The 14,712-nt window shown below is 38.9% G+C and overlaps 1 long non-coding RNA gene across 1 annotated transcript in view; it reads right to left on the bottom strand.

Moving 5' to 3' along the window:
- Window positions 1-7,684, bottom strand: part of LOC141504750 (uncharacterized) — a 28,310-nt gene extending 20,626 nt beyond the window's left edge. The window contains exon 1 of the long non-coding RNA XR_012473469.1: window positions 4,982-7,684. This is a non-coding gene — a long non-coding RNA (uncharacterized LOC141504750). The remainder of the gene's footprint in view (window positions 1-4,981) is intronic.
- Window positions 7,685-14,712: the final 7,028 nt, after the last annotated feature.

The raw sequence follows: 14,712 nt of genomic DNA, 5'->3' as shown, positions 1-14,712 counted from the left end.
GGTTTTTTGCAAGCCAATGGGGTTAAGTGGCTTGCCCAAGGCCACACAGCTAGATACTTATTAAGCGTCTGAATCCAGATTTGAACTCAGGTACTTCTGACTCCAGGGTCAGTGAAAACTCTTCTTTTTAACAAATAATTGTTAAGAAAAATAAGCCAATACATGTTAGAAACTTTTTCACACCTGTAGTTACCACTTCTTTTTTTTTTGCAAGGCAATGGGGTTAAGTGGCTTGCCCAAGGCCACACAGCTAGGTAATTATTAAGTATCTGAGACCAAATTTGAACTGAGGTCCTCCTGATTCCAGGACCGGTGCTCTATCCACTGTACCACCTAGCTGCCCCCCACCACTTCTTTTTAGAGAAATGAGAGACATGCTTTATCACCTCTCCTTTGAAATTACTATTGGTCATTACATGGGTCAGAGTTTAAAAGTCTTTCAATGTTGTTTCCCTTTATTAGTGTAGTTAATTATTTCACTTTAAATTACTTCACACATGTCTTTCCATGTTTCTCTGAATTATTCATATTCATCATTTCTGTTGTTGTTCAGTAGTTTTTCATTTGTATCTGCCCATTAGGCAAAGATCAGAGTGGTTTGCCATTTCCTTTTCCAGATTACTTTACAAATAAAGAAACTGAAGCAAACAGAGTTAAGTAACTTTTCAGGTCACATAATTAGTAAGTGTCTGAAGTTAGATTTGAATTCAGGAAAATGAGTCTGACTCCTGGCCTGGGGCACTATCCATTGTGCCACTTACCTGTCCCCCCCCCCCATTTCTCATAACAATAATATTCCATTGTGTTTATATAACTATAATTTCTTCAGTCATTCTCCAACTGACAGACACTTACTTTCTTTTCTATTCTTTTTCCAAAATGTGTTTCTGAGTAATTAGGAACTCTGAAGGCATCTTCTCACAGAAGCAGTGGTGGCTAGTTTCTCAGGACAGCCTCCTGAAGCTAATTTAACTTTTAAGATACCAGAAGCACTAACAATACTATTTTAGTCTCACCTAACTACCGTTTTTAGCAGTTTCCAGGTCAGGTGGTGCATGCAATACCAGCAACATTGGAATTGGAGTTAGATACCCTGGCTGTGAACTCTAGTACTTATAAACTGTATGACCCTAGGCAAAATGTTCAACCTCTCTAGACTTCACATTCCCAAATGTAAAATGGAGCTAAAAATACTTGTCCTACCTACATGGTCTTTAAGGGAAGAATCCTTTGCAAAGCTAAAAGTGCTATAAAGATACAGGGCTTATATGACTTTAGCTTATCCAATTCTATGCCTTTCCTGATTCTGGCCTTTAAGGACTCCCTAGGTATGTTATTAGGATTACGAGAAAATGAAAGATCTCCATTTCCAACTCCAACTCCTAGAAACCTAGTAGGGGTGAGGGCAGTAGCAACTCTCATCCCACCCCTCCAGCTGTGGACACTCTTGATTCTAGAGTGAAGGCATAGGAAGGGGTATGAAATGCTTCTGATTGCCAGTAATTCCTATCCATCATCCACTTGGACTTCAACACTCAGCTCTGAGTTTTTACTAAGTCTGGAACCACAGACAGTTACTTGGTATCCTAGCTAATCCATAGCTAACATCTTTCCTTTTTTCACCTGCAAAAGCATTCATAGGATTCCTGATTTCATACATTAGGTATACATATTGCATATATATAGACAAAGGAAATAAGTTAAGCCCGCCCCCCCATACACACAGACTGCAACATGGTATCCATCCCTTTGTCAAATACTGGATTGGTTTGGCCAGGGTCCTCTGAGCAACACCCCTCAAATACACCCTGATGTCTTCTACCCATCACTACCCATGGCATATCTTATTACTCACCTTGCCAAGGTCTCTCATTTGGACTTCTTGTGACTCCCTAAACTTTCAAAAGTCTCAACTCCAGTTGATTGAGAGAAGTTTCTCTTTATTTTGACAGCATGTTTTGAACATCTTTTTATACTACACTCTGATCCTAAAGTCATTCTAAATTTCTCTTTCTTTCCTGTGAGCTAAGGACATTGATCACAGGAGCAAAGAGGTCATGGGATCATAGATGAAGAGCTGATAAATATTCAGATACCCTCAAATAAAGACCCTCATTTTACAGATGAGTAAATTGAGACCCAGAGAGATTGAGTAACTTGTCAAGGTCTAATGGTTAGTAAATAGTAGAAGTGAGCACTTATGAGAGATCTTGTTGGGTTGATCTTAAGGAAGAGACCTCACTCAAGACCCCTGATATGTAGCAACTTGCTATCTTGGAGGGCTCATAGATCTTTGCCCCATCCTTCTCATTGTAAGATAGAGTAGTAACAGGATCTGGATAGGTCTAAAATTAGCAACGTATGACTCCAGGAACCAATGGAAGCAGCTTTGCCTCACTCTATGTTGCTGCACATATTTGCAGAAGTTGCATCAACCCTGAAAATATGTTTTTGACATAGTGTCACATATACTACAAGAGATCTGGAATTCCCAATGAGTCAATTGAAATATTGATTCATTCAGGAACCTGACTTTATTGATTATTCCCCTGAAGAAGATGGATTAAAAGCAATCACTTCTCCAACCTCCTGTCAGTCTATCAGTACCCCCTCTCAAGTTTCAACAACAATATTACTGACTCAATTGCACTACCCATGATACACTGGCACACCAGTTCACCACAGTCCATCAGTGCCCCTTTTATGATCTTTCCAAACCTTCCACAGTCATGGCCCCTTCCCCATTTCCACTCCTCCCCTTCTGAGCAGCAGACTCTTGTTCTTAGAGGTCAGTATGATCTCAGTCTAGTGTAAATAGCAGCTTCTCTTATCACAACCAATTTTTTGAAATGTTTCTATGACCCATTTGTGAACCTCATTGGTCCACCTAAAATAAAGTGAATTAAAGACAATTATGGAATATGATGTTGTATATCAGAGGGAACATAGAAATCTAATCACATTCCACTCTTCACTTTAAAGATGAAGAATTTGAGACTCAGAGAGGTAAAGGAATTTTCCCAAGGCCACACAGCTTGCTCAAGGTAGAATTGGGACAAGAATTGCATGCTCCTGCCTTCCATTCCAGTGTTCTTCCTGCTGTGATTTCTTGCTACTGACAAGGGGAAAAGCCTGTGTTTAGTCTTAATACTGAAACAGACCCACTTTTCCTTTATCTTTCCTTGTACCTCCAGAACAAGGATTAATGCCCTCCCTTCAGTTCTCTCTACATATCTAAAAGCAGGGCATCAAAAAATCCCAGCATCTATATTTAGAGTTCATCTGTTCTCCTCATTTCTCTTCTATATTTTATATTCTCCCACCCCCAGATTTGCAAAAGAGCCCAAACTTTTCTATATCATTCATCATTTACCCTCCATGACTGCTTCAGAGCTATTTTATTCCTCTGTTTCTTCCTATCACCACTCCCACTTTATCTCCTTCCCCACCCTCACCTCTGCTGCCCCAGTACCCTGTACAACCTAGAAAATAGGTTCTTTGTGTGACATCATCCTCTAGCTCCCTGGCTCTCCAAGAGTTACTTAGGCAATCCCTGCTCCTCCAGAAGATACTGTCCAATTGCCAAGCAACCTGCATCTATCCAATCACAGCACTCAGAGATGATGTCATCTTGAGAGGCGAACAGTGGTGCTGATGTTGAGAGAAGCCCAGAGCACCACTAATTGAGGGAGTGAGGAAGCAAGCAGCTCACCACTATCTGGGTTGGGGTAAGTAGAAAACAAATACCAATGCTTAGGGCATCTCAAAAAAAAATTAAATTCATAGGAGAGGCTGGGGGAGGGGGACCTAGGCAGTCAGCACAGTAAGTCCATTATAGCACTTCTAGTTCACTCATTCCATTAAACTTTGTTGGATTCTTGGATCAGTGGGAAGTGTCGGGGATAAAACAGTAAATATCTGTAGAGGGAAAAGGTTAGGCTCTGAGCTTTTGTCCCCATTCTGGAGCTAGGGGTGGAGTCACTTGGAGCCAGGAATTGGTGTTTCTTTAGTTTCTTATGTCCATGAGGGATTTTTGCACAGAAGGTATTATTGAGGAGAGCAAAAGATTTAGTTGGAAGTCCACCTTTATCATCAGATTTGTCCCTTCTCTTCCTTTTCTGACCCCCTTACTGTAACTAGTGGGAAGCTACTTCTTTCACCTATTCAGCCTCACCCACCACCTCTCTTTCTGCTCCTCTGCTCTCTTTTTCTCTTCTCTTTTCCCCCTCCTATTTTTCTTCTTCTGCCTCCTTTTCTATATCTTTATCCTATATTACTTTTCCACCTGGCTCTCATTGCACTAAGAAATATCGGTCCCTTCCTAGTAAAGGCTTTTCTTTCTTCCCACCCCCCTTGCCCCACCCCAGCCAGAGGGCAACCCAGCCCCAACATGTGGAATGACCCCTGTAGGTTCCACACTTGTAGGGATGGAGGGACCACGCCCCCACAGCTTTACTCCTGCAGGAGCTCCCTACCTCTAACCTCACTGCCCCAGCCATCTGTAGGGGCACGATAAGTGTGTTGCCAGAAAAGCAGGAATGTCCAGGAGACACGTGGCTAGGCTTTCTTTGTTCTGCTCCCCCTTTACAGACTATGAAGTATAGAAAGAGGCTCACTGTACAAAAATGAAGCATCTCTGAATCCTTTGCAAAGTCTGAAATGCTTCTGAAAGATGTCCCTGAGTGGCCTCAAGAAGAATGGAAGAATGTCCCAGAGTCCCTTTTTTAGGTGCTTTCACTTGGAAGACCTCCTTCCCAGCTGGGCTACAACAGCAGTATTGATTGAGAAACCCCCTAGGTTTCCCCTGCTCAAGGGCTCTGCCCTCTTCTATTCCCTAGAATAGTCTTAATAAAGCTGCCGAAGAATCCCCAGGTAAAATGAACCATTGAATGAGAAGGAGTAGAGCCAAACTGTATGAGGAGCAGAGGAGCAGGTGGAGCTGCTATAGATTAAGGTGGTAAGAAAATAAACTTTAACTCACCTAGAGAAGACAGAGTTCAACTCTAGAGATACCATAGCCATCTCTGGGGAGTCATCTCCTCACCAGTTAGAATGCTTTGAGGAATGAGATCATCCTAGTTAAATAAAGAAGGAAGCCATGATGCTATTGCTTTCCCTAGGTTAGAGATAGAGTGCCAGGCACCCTGATCCCTTCTCCCCCCCTCCCCAGAATGTAAGATCTTAGAGGGCAGGGACTCTTTCACTGTCTTTAAATTCTCAATATATTGAGGATATGTATGTATGTATGTATGTATGTATGTATGTATAAAATCAGGTTGCTAAGCAAATTTTTGTTTATTAATTGACTGGGGGAGAAGGAAATGTCTAACATTCATAACCTGCCTATTGCTCCCACTCCCAAAAAGCCCAAAGAAGGGCTAGCTCATATCTATCTCATCCTTAAGTGTTCATCTCTACTTTCTTCTGAAACCTACAACTTATCTAAGTCAAATAAGACTTAAAACTCTCTCCTATGCAACTCAATGTCTTTGTCAATTGTGGTCCCTTCCTGACTACCTGACCAATCACTGGGAAATGAGTGCTGCCCAGTCTCAACAAGGAATATTTCAAGAGGGAACTTTGTCCTCATAAGACTGGTTTCTACTCAATATGAGGAAGAGTTTTCTAACAAAAACTAACTAAGGCAAGGCAACAGGGGCTCTGACCTAGGTTACAAAAATTTAGAGGGTTCTGACAGCACTTGAAATCCTTCAATAATGTAGAAACAACTAATCTTTGTACATAATTGCCCATAATAATTGTTTAACATATGAAGTTGTGAGGTAGAATTTCCTCCCCCAGGCAGCCATACCCTAGGTGAAGCCTTCTCAGATCTCATCTTTTCCCTCACCCCTTGAAAGATCCAAGGTCATACAACCTTCCTTTGTTTTGTCCTAGTCTACATTTTGTGCCTCAACCCCAGAACAGAAATATACCTCCAGATTTAGCAATTAAAAGTGTCCAATAATGGAATGAGATGCCTAGTGAGGTATTCATCACTAGAAGTATTCAAGCAGAGAGACTAGATGACCACTTCTCAATGTTGCATTGAGTGGAAGATTGGGCCAAACTCTTTAAGAGTCCAGTTTTAGAAACTTAACAGTAACCTGGAAGATGGTATTCATTTCTCTCTTATAATATGGGGTTGAATTTATTGAAGTAGCTAAGAATAAAAGTAACATTCAGTGCTATATTGTCTGCACAAGATTCTTAAAAAAATGAAAGAGGTAATAAGTCGGTCATTTTAGATTCCTATCCTAGTAAGAGTTGTTGAGTGTTTTTTTAATATTGATTAATTTGGAAGCTATATTAGTCCCAATAAAAATATTTAATAATAGAATGAAGAGAACCCCCCCTTTGTGGATCAAAATAGGAATTGTGCCAAGCAAAGAATGGTATGTTAAGATAAACCCTAACTCTAAGAAAATAACAAGGTTTAAGAAAAAGGAATCTGAGTGAGGAGCAGTGGAATAGGTGAGGCGGGACTTGGGTTTAAATCTATTTTATTAGCTATATGACCTTTGACTTAATCACTTTATTCCTCTAAGTCTCAGTTTCCTTCAAGATAAGGGGGGATTGGAAGGATCTTCTAGCTCTAGAGTCATTGGTTTGTGGAAATAAAAATGGAGAGATATCTATGAAAAGAGAACAAAGGAGGGTCTATATGACTCCAATCATCTGGATAAAGATCAGAAGAAACAATATTTGGTCTACAAAGTACTAAACATCCAGCTATTATTATCATCATATAGATAATCCATCAAACAATTCCAGGATACCCAAGCCCTTTCTTTCAGCACACCCCACTCCTGCTTATTCAAGCATTTTCAAGCTGCTCCCACTTATAGATGAAAATGTTTGGGGAATTTTCAAACCATTATGTATCAAGAGGTGCTGGAAAATGTCTGTTGGTTTTTTGTTTTGTTTTTTAAATTTAGGAAAATTAGGAGAGGGGATTGAAATATATGTAACATCTTGTAAAGTGGTTTTTATAGAGTGCATTAGCTCTGGAATAGGAATGAATATATACATATACATATATATATATATGTATATATATATATTACCCATCACAAGGTTTGCATGGTTTTATCTTTATGACCTAGTACCTTACATATAGTAGGGGCTTACAGAAGCTTGTGGACTTGAATTTAATTGAATGTACTCATAATAATTGTCCCTTACTTTTGAAAAGCATTTTACAATTTATAAACATTTTCTTGGCTATTTGATTCCCATAACAACCTTTTGATGTAGTCTGTAGACCCAGCTATTCCCAAAAGAATGTAAGCTTCTTCAGAACAGGGACATTTTCCGGGAGTTTTCTATTGTTTTTATATCTATTTAACACATAGCCTGGTACAGTAGGTCATTAATAAATGTTTGTTGACTGATTAATTAATTGAATGGCTTTATAAATGAAGTCTGAGAATTAAAGAGGTCCTGTGATTTAATCAAGGCCATACAGCAAGGATTTGGTGAAAGCAGGAACATAAATCTAGGTCTTCTAAATTCAAATCTAGAATCATTTCCATGCTGCCTCTTTTGTACATCTGGAAACATGTGAAAACATAACAAGAAGGGAAAAGAGACTTTAATATACTACTTTTTATTTTTGTTTTAGATTTTGCAAGGCAAATGGGGTTAAGTGACTTACCCAAGACCACTCAGCTAGGTAATTATCATTAAGTGTCTGAGGCCAGATTTGAACCCAGGTACTCCTGACTCCAAGGCCAGTGCTCTATCCACTGTACCACCTAGTCACCCCTAATATGCTACTTTTGAAAATAAAAATATCTTTTTGTCCTAAAATTTTCTTTCCCTATCCCATGCTTTCAAATGTCTTCTCCAACTCTAGAGCCTCACCACTCATGCTCTATAATATATCTTCCTCCCAATTATTAAAAAAAAAACATAACCACAGCTTTGTGTTCCATTTCTTCATTACCTTGTTTACTAAGAAGGTTCTGGATCAGAAGTCATACCATATGGGCATGGTACAACAGATAGAGAATAGTGTGATGATGAGAGATTTCAAAAGGGGCCTCAGTTGGTATGTTCAGAGCAGGTATAGGGATACCTTTTCACCTTTGTTTCCACATATCAATAGATCTGAGATCTCATTAGTGTGAGTAACCTCTAGCTAAGTAGACAAGTAGATAAGGTGCTGGGCCTTAAGTCAGGAAACTTGAATTCAAATCCAACCTCAGACATTTCCTAGCTGTGGGATCTTAGATGAATCCCTTAACCTCTGTTTGTCTCAGTTTCCTAAGCTGAAACATGGGAATAATGTTAGCATCTTTGCCTTTAACATAGGGATAATGTTAGTCCCTACCTCGAGATTATTGTTAAAATCAAATGAGATCGGTAAACCTCTTAGCAAAACATATGGCACATTGTTCCTTTTTCTTTCCCCTCCCACCTAGGGATAAAGATTGCAAGTTATCCATATCTTCTCATTCTGAGTGATTTGTAAAAATTCTATACTTCCATATCTCAAAAGAAGATTTATTCAATACAATGGAATTTTCCTTTTAGGTCACTGAACATTTCATGGGTACCAAATACTCCATCTGTTGTGCTTTGCCCCAGGTGCCTTTCATTCCTTGAACAGCCCACTTCCTTTTCTGGTTACATATGTCCTTGACAATATATATTGTTTTGTTGCTTGTGGGTGGTCTACTGTGGTATTCACTGATGCCCATCGTGCAATTCCCCTGCTAGAGAAGCTTTAGCATTTCACCATTACATCTTAGAAGAAATAATAGATCTTGAGAAATAAATGGGACCTCTGGGGCTATCTATTTCAAACTATACTCAAAAGAAATTCCCACTATAAACTATAAAACTATAAATGCCTTTGTTTCACATTTAAAGGCCTTCACCATCTGTTTTCAAACTATCTTTAGGCTGATTATACATTACTCCTCAATTCACTCTAACCAATCTTCGTTTGTTATTCCATGTATAAGATATTCCATTTCCTGCACTCATATCTTCACACAGGCTGTCTCCAGTGCCTGGAATGTTCTCCATAATGATCTCTGCCTCTTGGAACCTATAACTCCCTTTAAGGTTCAATTCAAGTTAGACCTCCTTCAAAAGGCACCCCATTTCACCAATCGTTAATCCTCTCTTTTCTCTATCATTTTGCACATATATCCTAAATTTCCTTATCAGTCAATATATGGTATTTATCCAATAAACTATGTGCTCCAAGAGAGTTAAAAAGCTGGATTTTTTTCCATCTTTGTTGCCCCAGAGTCTAGTACAAATGCTTGTTGATTGATTGAATGATCCTTCATTGGTCACCTATGTGAGTTTTCATTTTTGTTCTTCAAAGATAATGATATTCCATGATTCTCAGCCATTCACCTTAACCAGTTAAGGAGATGAGTTTAGGGCTCAGACAGAAAGTTAGGATCTTTGAAAGGCCATTTAATATCAAAAATGTAATCTTGACCACTCTTTTCCTTCTGGTTCATTGCCAAATAAAGCTTATGGTCCATTTGTACTGCTTATTAAGACAGACATAGTGTGATCCAGAAGGTGAAAATAAGGTTACTGTCCAAATTGCAGGCCAAACCTAAAAGACCTGGCAAGTTATAAAATTCAAGTAAGCCAGAATTGAAATTCCTCAGGAATAAAAGCCAAGTAGATGGACAGAGGGTGGCATATAGGTTCCAAATAAGGAAAGAAGGAACCTGTACAGACAGATTGAAGAAAAGCTTCAAGAGCCTAGACCGTCAAGCAGATCCTCATAACAGTGGAAATGGATGAGGATATGGGATGATGAATCCTGGACAGAGGCAACTAGTCCTGTCTGCTTTCTAGTGAACTATGTTTCTTCAGCAGAATATATAAGAACCAGCAGGTGTGTGCTGTTTTCCAGAATGAAGCATGTAGCCTATAACTAGAGTAGAGGACAAAATTGAATTCTGAGTTCTTGTAGTCCTAACATCTGTTCTCTACTAATGTGTTAATGGGCTAATCCTACCCAAAACCCTGAAGTCAGCTCTCAAAACTTCTTCTACCCAAGATCACATAATAGAAGTGTGTTTGAATATAAGTTTTTCTAAAGCAAATACTTTCACTCAAAGGAATGACTTAATAGTAGGAATTTTCAGCACCATGGATAGTCCCATGGCAAAGAAGTTTTTTGAGACCCCAGGACCCCCCCCTTGCATTGCAACTACACAGATAGACATCCACTTCATTTTAATAAGAAGATATATATATATATGTATATATATATATATACCCTTTGATATTTATGAAGCACACTTCAGACAATAACTTATAGGACAGAAAGCATGTACAGCGTTATCCTGGAGAAAGAGAATGTAAATTCTTTGAGGACAGAGACCATCATTTGAGCATATGTATGCAGTGGTGGGATTGAGCCAATTTGCACCAGTTCAGCAGAACCACTATCTAATTTTATGTTCAGTTCAGCAAACTGGTTGTTAATTTATTTGAATCCCATCTATATGATGTATGTATATTTGTATCCCAGCTGTACCCAGGGACATAGTAAGTACAAATATTTGCTGAATTTAATTTAATTATAATATCTATTTTACAAATGAGAAAACTGAAACTGAAACTAAAGTAATTTGCCCAGGGTCACATAGTTAGTGTCAGGGCCAGTCCTGGGTTCTAGGAATGTAGATAGTCTTGTATTTGAATCAAGTGAGAACCCAATCTTCCTCTCACTTCCACTAACCTGAATGTCCCACAGGCTTACCTCCTGCTCCAACATGGAGTTCAGGTCTCTGATGGCTACCTATTTAATGCTTTTCACAATGTATTGTTTAAATTAAAATAGCCTAAAACTTCTTAAGGCTATGAATTTGTTGTTGTTGCTGTTGTTATTTAGACATATTCAACTCTTCATGACATCATTTGAAATTTTCTTGCCAAAGACACTGGAATGGCTTCATTCTCTGGCTTATTTTACAGATGAGGAAATGGAAAAAAACAGTTCACATTCAGCTGGTCTCAGACCAGATTTGAACTCAGGAAGATCTGTGTTCTTGACACCAGGTCCTGCACTCTATCCACCTACTTTCCAACACTATGATAATAAGGATTTGAATTACCATCTTTATTCCCCAACCTCATTTTCTTTTTCAAGATTGGCTCTTAACATACATATCATAGCTTCTTGATCTTAATAGACAAAATGCAGTCCATGTCTTAAGATCATAGTTTTAGAACTGAAAGATATCTCAGAGGACATTTATTTCCACCCCTTATTTTGTAGTTGAGGAAACTAATGTTCAGAGAAATGAAGTGATTTGTTCTAGGTCACACAGTTGCAAATGATAGAGAGATGGAGTTTTCTTATATTATTGATAATGATAACACTAGCTAGCATTTATATAGAATACTATAAAAGTTTTTGAAAATACTTTACAAATATCTCATTTTATCCTCACAACAATTCTTTGAGGTAGGAGATATCATTATCCCCACTTTACCAATGAGTAATCTGAAGCAGACAGAAGTTAAGTGATTTGTACATAGCCACACAAGTAAGTATCTGAAGATGTATTTAAGCTTGTCTCTCTGACTCCAAGTCTAGTGCTCTATCTGCTATGCCACATAAAAACTCTTTAACCTTCTTGGACCCTGAAAAATTGGATCTCTCTTATCTACAGCATACAATCTAAAACATCTCTAATATTCTTCCAATCCCTCTGATCTTTTGTTTGTATCTGGTTCATTAACAGAATTTCCAACTCTAGCATCTCCCTCCCTCTTTCTCTTACTAAACCTAAGCTATCTTGGGTATGAGCAAGGATATTGATTGCATATGAATAAGAACATAAAGTCAGAAATAATATTCCAAGTTAAAATAATTAGAAGTGTGTTTAAAAGCATTCTACTCAACCTAATTGGTTAATTTCCAGCTTGTCATTCTGCATAGACTAAAGTTTCTCTAATAGAACTCATGGGCAGCAGGATTTACTTGCTGGCTATGAGCCCACACAGCTGCATCTAATCTGTTTATGATCATCAAAAAATAATTATGACATACTCCAGAACACCCCATGCTACCAAATCCCAACCCTACCTTTGTGAAGTTTGGGATTCATCCACCTAACCCCTCTAGACCAAATTCATTCACCTACCTGGTTGTAGTACATCAAAGTTTGTTCACTTTTGCACAACCCCAATCTAAACCTCAACCAGTAAGGAGCCTCCTGAGTATTGGTGGGCATTTGATGTACCACCTACATTCCTACATAATCACTAAGATAATGTCTGCCTTTCTATTTAAAGGAGGAAGGGGATAGGAAGAGACAATGCTGGAGTGAAGCTAGTAATTTTTCTAACTGGGAAAAGGAGGATGGAAAAAAGAGCTCCAAAAAGACAGGAGGTTTCTATGCTGTTAAAAAACAGAATACTTGTGGGTTAGACATAGGTGAGCTGGGAGCTGGGCCTACAAAAACCTGAGAGATAAAACTTTCCTAGGAATCTTAAGTTTTCTATATTGCTTGAAGAGGGTAGAAGCACAGTTACTGTTATTAGTTACCAGACAATTATCATTGTCACTAAGTTCAGATGGATGACGGGGAGAGGAGAAAACATGCCCTGATTCAGTGTTGTTGTTACCTTCAAAATTTTCTATCCTGGGTCAAAGTTCCAGTGGCCCAATGTAGTTATGACTCTCAGTCACTTATCACTTCAACTCAATTCAATGATCATTTATTAAATGTCTAAACTATGCAGAGTACTGGGAGTGGAATATGGAATCTAGATAAGTTTCAGTGGCTGCCCTCATGGAACTTCTAGATAATCAGAATTACAGAGCAATACATAAATAACTAATTTAGTAGGGTCAGAAAGAGACATTTGAAGTCATCTAGTCCAATTGTCTCATAAAGAGGTAGAAATTGCTCTCACAACTTCAAGGCCACATAGTTCTTGGTAAAGTATCCACAGAGCTTCTAAGGGCCCAAAGGGAATCTTTTTTTTTTTTTTTAGGGTTTTTTTTTGTTTGTTTTTTTAGGATTTTTGCAAGGCAAATGGGGTTAAGTGGCTTGCCCAAGGCCACACAGCTAGGTAATTATTAAGTGTCTGAGATGGGATTTGAACCCAGGTACTCCTGACTCCAGGGCCAGTGCTCTATCCACTGCACTACCTAGCCATCCCTCCCAAAGGAAATCTTAACTACCTTCCCCATCCTCCACAAACCTGGGAGAATCTCAGGATTGTAAAGTAGTTAGGGCCAGGTTCTATGTCATAACTTCTTATCTGTTTTCCAGGAGCCTAGCCTGAGAGCTAGAGATGAGAATCATTAGGAGGGACATCCTCCTAAAATCTGTTTATGATCATCAAAAAAGAATTGATGGTATTAGATGGATGTTCTCTATTAATGAAATTGGAAATTACTTTGTGTGAAATTGGAAATTACAATCTCTCTCAGAAATCATTATCTATATATAGTATCTGTTCACTTCCTTCTCATCAAATACATTGCAGGAAGACCTTACTTTTTTCTAATACCACAGAAGCCTTTAAGACCAGCTTCAATGACCACAGCAAAGAAATCTCTTTCCCTTCCCTTTTTGAAACCGGAATGCATCCAACCCCTAAAAGCCAGTTCCCTTTCTTTACCCAAGATAGTGAAAGAGCCTGAGACAGGACTGGGGCAGTAAAGTCAGCCAAGTTAGGGATTTCTATATCTCTCCCTAGAAGTAATATCCTTATATGGGGGGACCTTTGGCTATCATGGCCTTCTTCTTCTCCCAATCTCTGGGTCTCTTTGTCCAGGGAGCACCCATGCTCTGGCATTCCTCTTTACCTGTGTGACCTTGGGCAAGTTATTGTAGGAAAGATTCTAATGCTGGAAGACAACACAAAAGGGAACTGAGAAGAGGGGGAGGGGAACACATATATTTCAGCATCAAGAGGATGGTGTCATAGTTTAGAAGCCTGGAACTGGGCAGGGAATGGGATGGAAACTGCAACCAATAGGAGAAGGGTGGCCCTTACAGATGGAAGTTCCTTGTTGAGAAGGCTAAAAGAGTGGTTAGATGTTTCTGAGCAAGGGGCTCCCAGATGCTCAATAAAATTTCAGGATGAAATAACATGATTTTGAAATCCAGATGCCAGAAACAGGACCAGAAGAGGAAATAACCTCTTCAAGCCTCAGTATACTCATCTATAAAATGAGAAGGCTGAACTAGATAACAGCTAAGGTTCCTTTTAGTTCTAAAGTCAAGATTCTTGTCCTTCTTGTATCATAGATTCCTTGGGTAGACTGATGGAGACTAAGGATACCTTGTTAGAGTAAATTTTTAAAATCACATTTGAAAGAGATGCTTAATTATAGTTACAGATTAATGAAAAGAAAACATTTTTTCCATCAAAATTCCTAGACTCTCTAAAAAAGTCAAACACTGGAGAAGAGTTAATCTGAGTAACCCTATATTTTAACCTTATTCAGTCTTGGGTCCTGTGCTCCAAGAGGATGAGTTACCCTTAAAACTGATCTCACTAGGGCAGCTAGGTAGCACAGTGGATAGAGCGTAGGCCCTCAAGTCAGGAGTACCTGAGTTCAAATTTAGCCTCAGACACTTACTTAATAATTACCTGTGGCCTTGGGCAAGCCACTGTTAACCCCATTGCCTTGCAAAAAAAGAAAAAAAAAAAGAACTGATCTCATCTCATGCAGACTAGCTATCACTAGAGGACTATTTC

The sequence above is a fragment of the Macrotis lagotis genome, chromosome 1, assembly GCF_037893015.1.
Source record: "Macrotis lagotis isolate mMagLag1 chromosome 1, bilby.v1.9.chrom.fasta, whole genome shotgun sequence".
Lineage (NCBI taxonomy): Eukaryota > Metazoa > Chordata > Mammalia > Peramelemorphia > Peramelidae > Macrotis > Macrotis lagotis.
The sequence above is the reverse complement of the archived record's forward strand: the minus strand, read 5'-3'. Positions and strand labels throughout refer to the sequence as shown.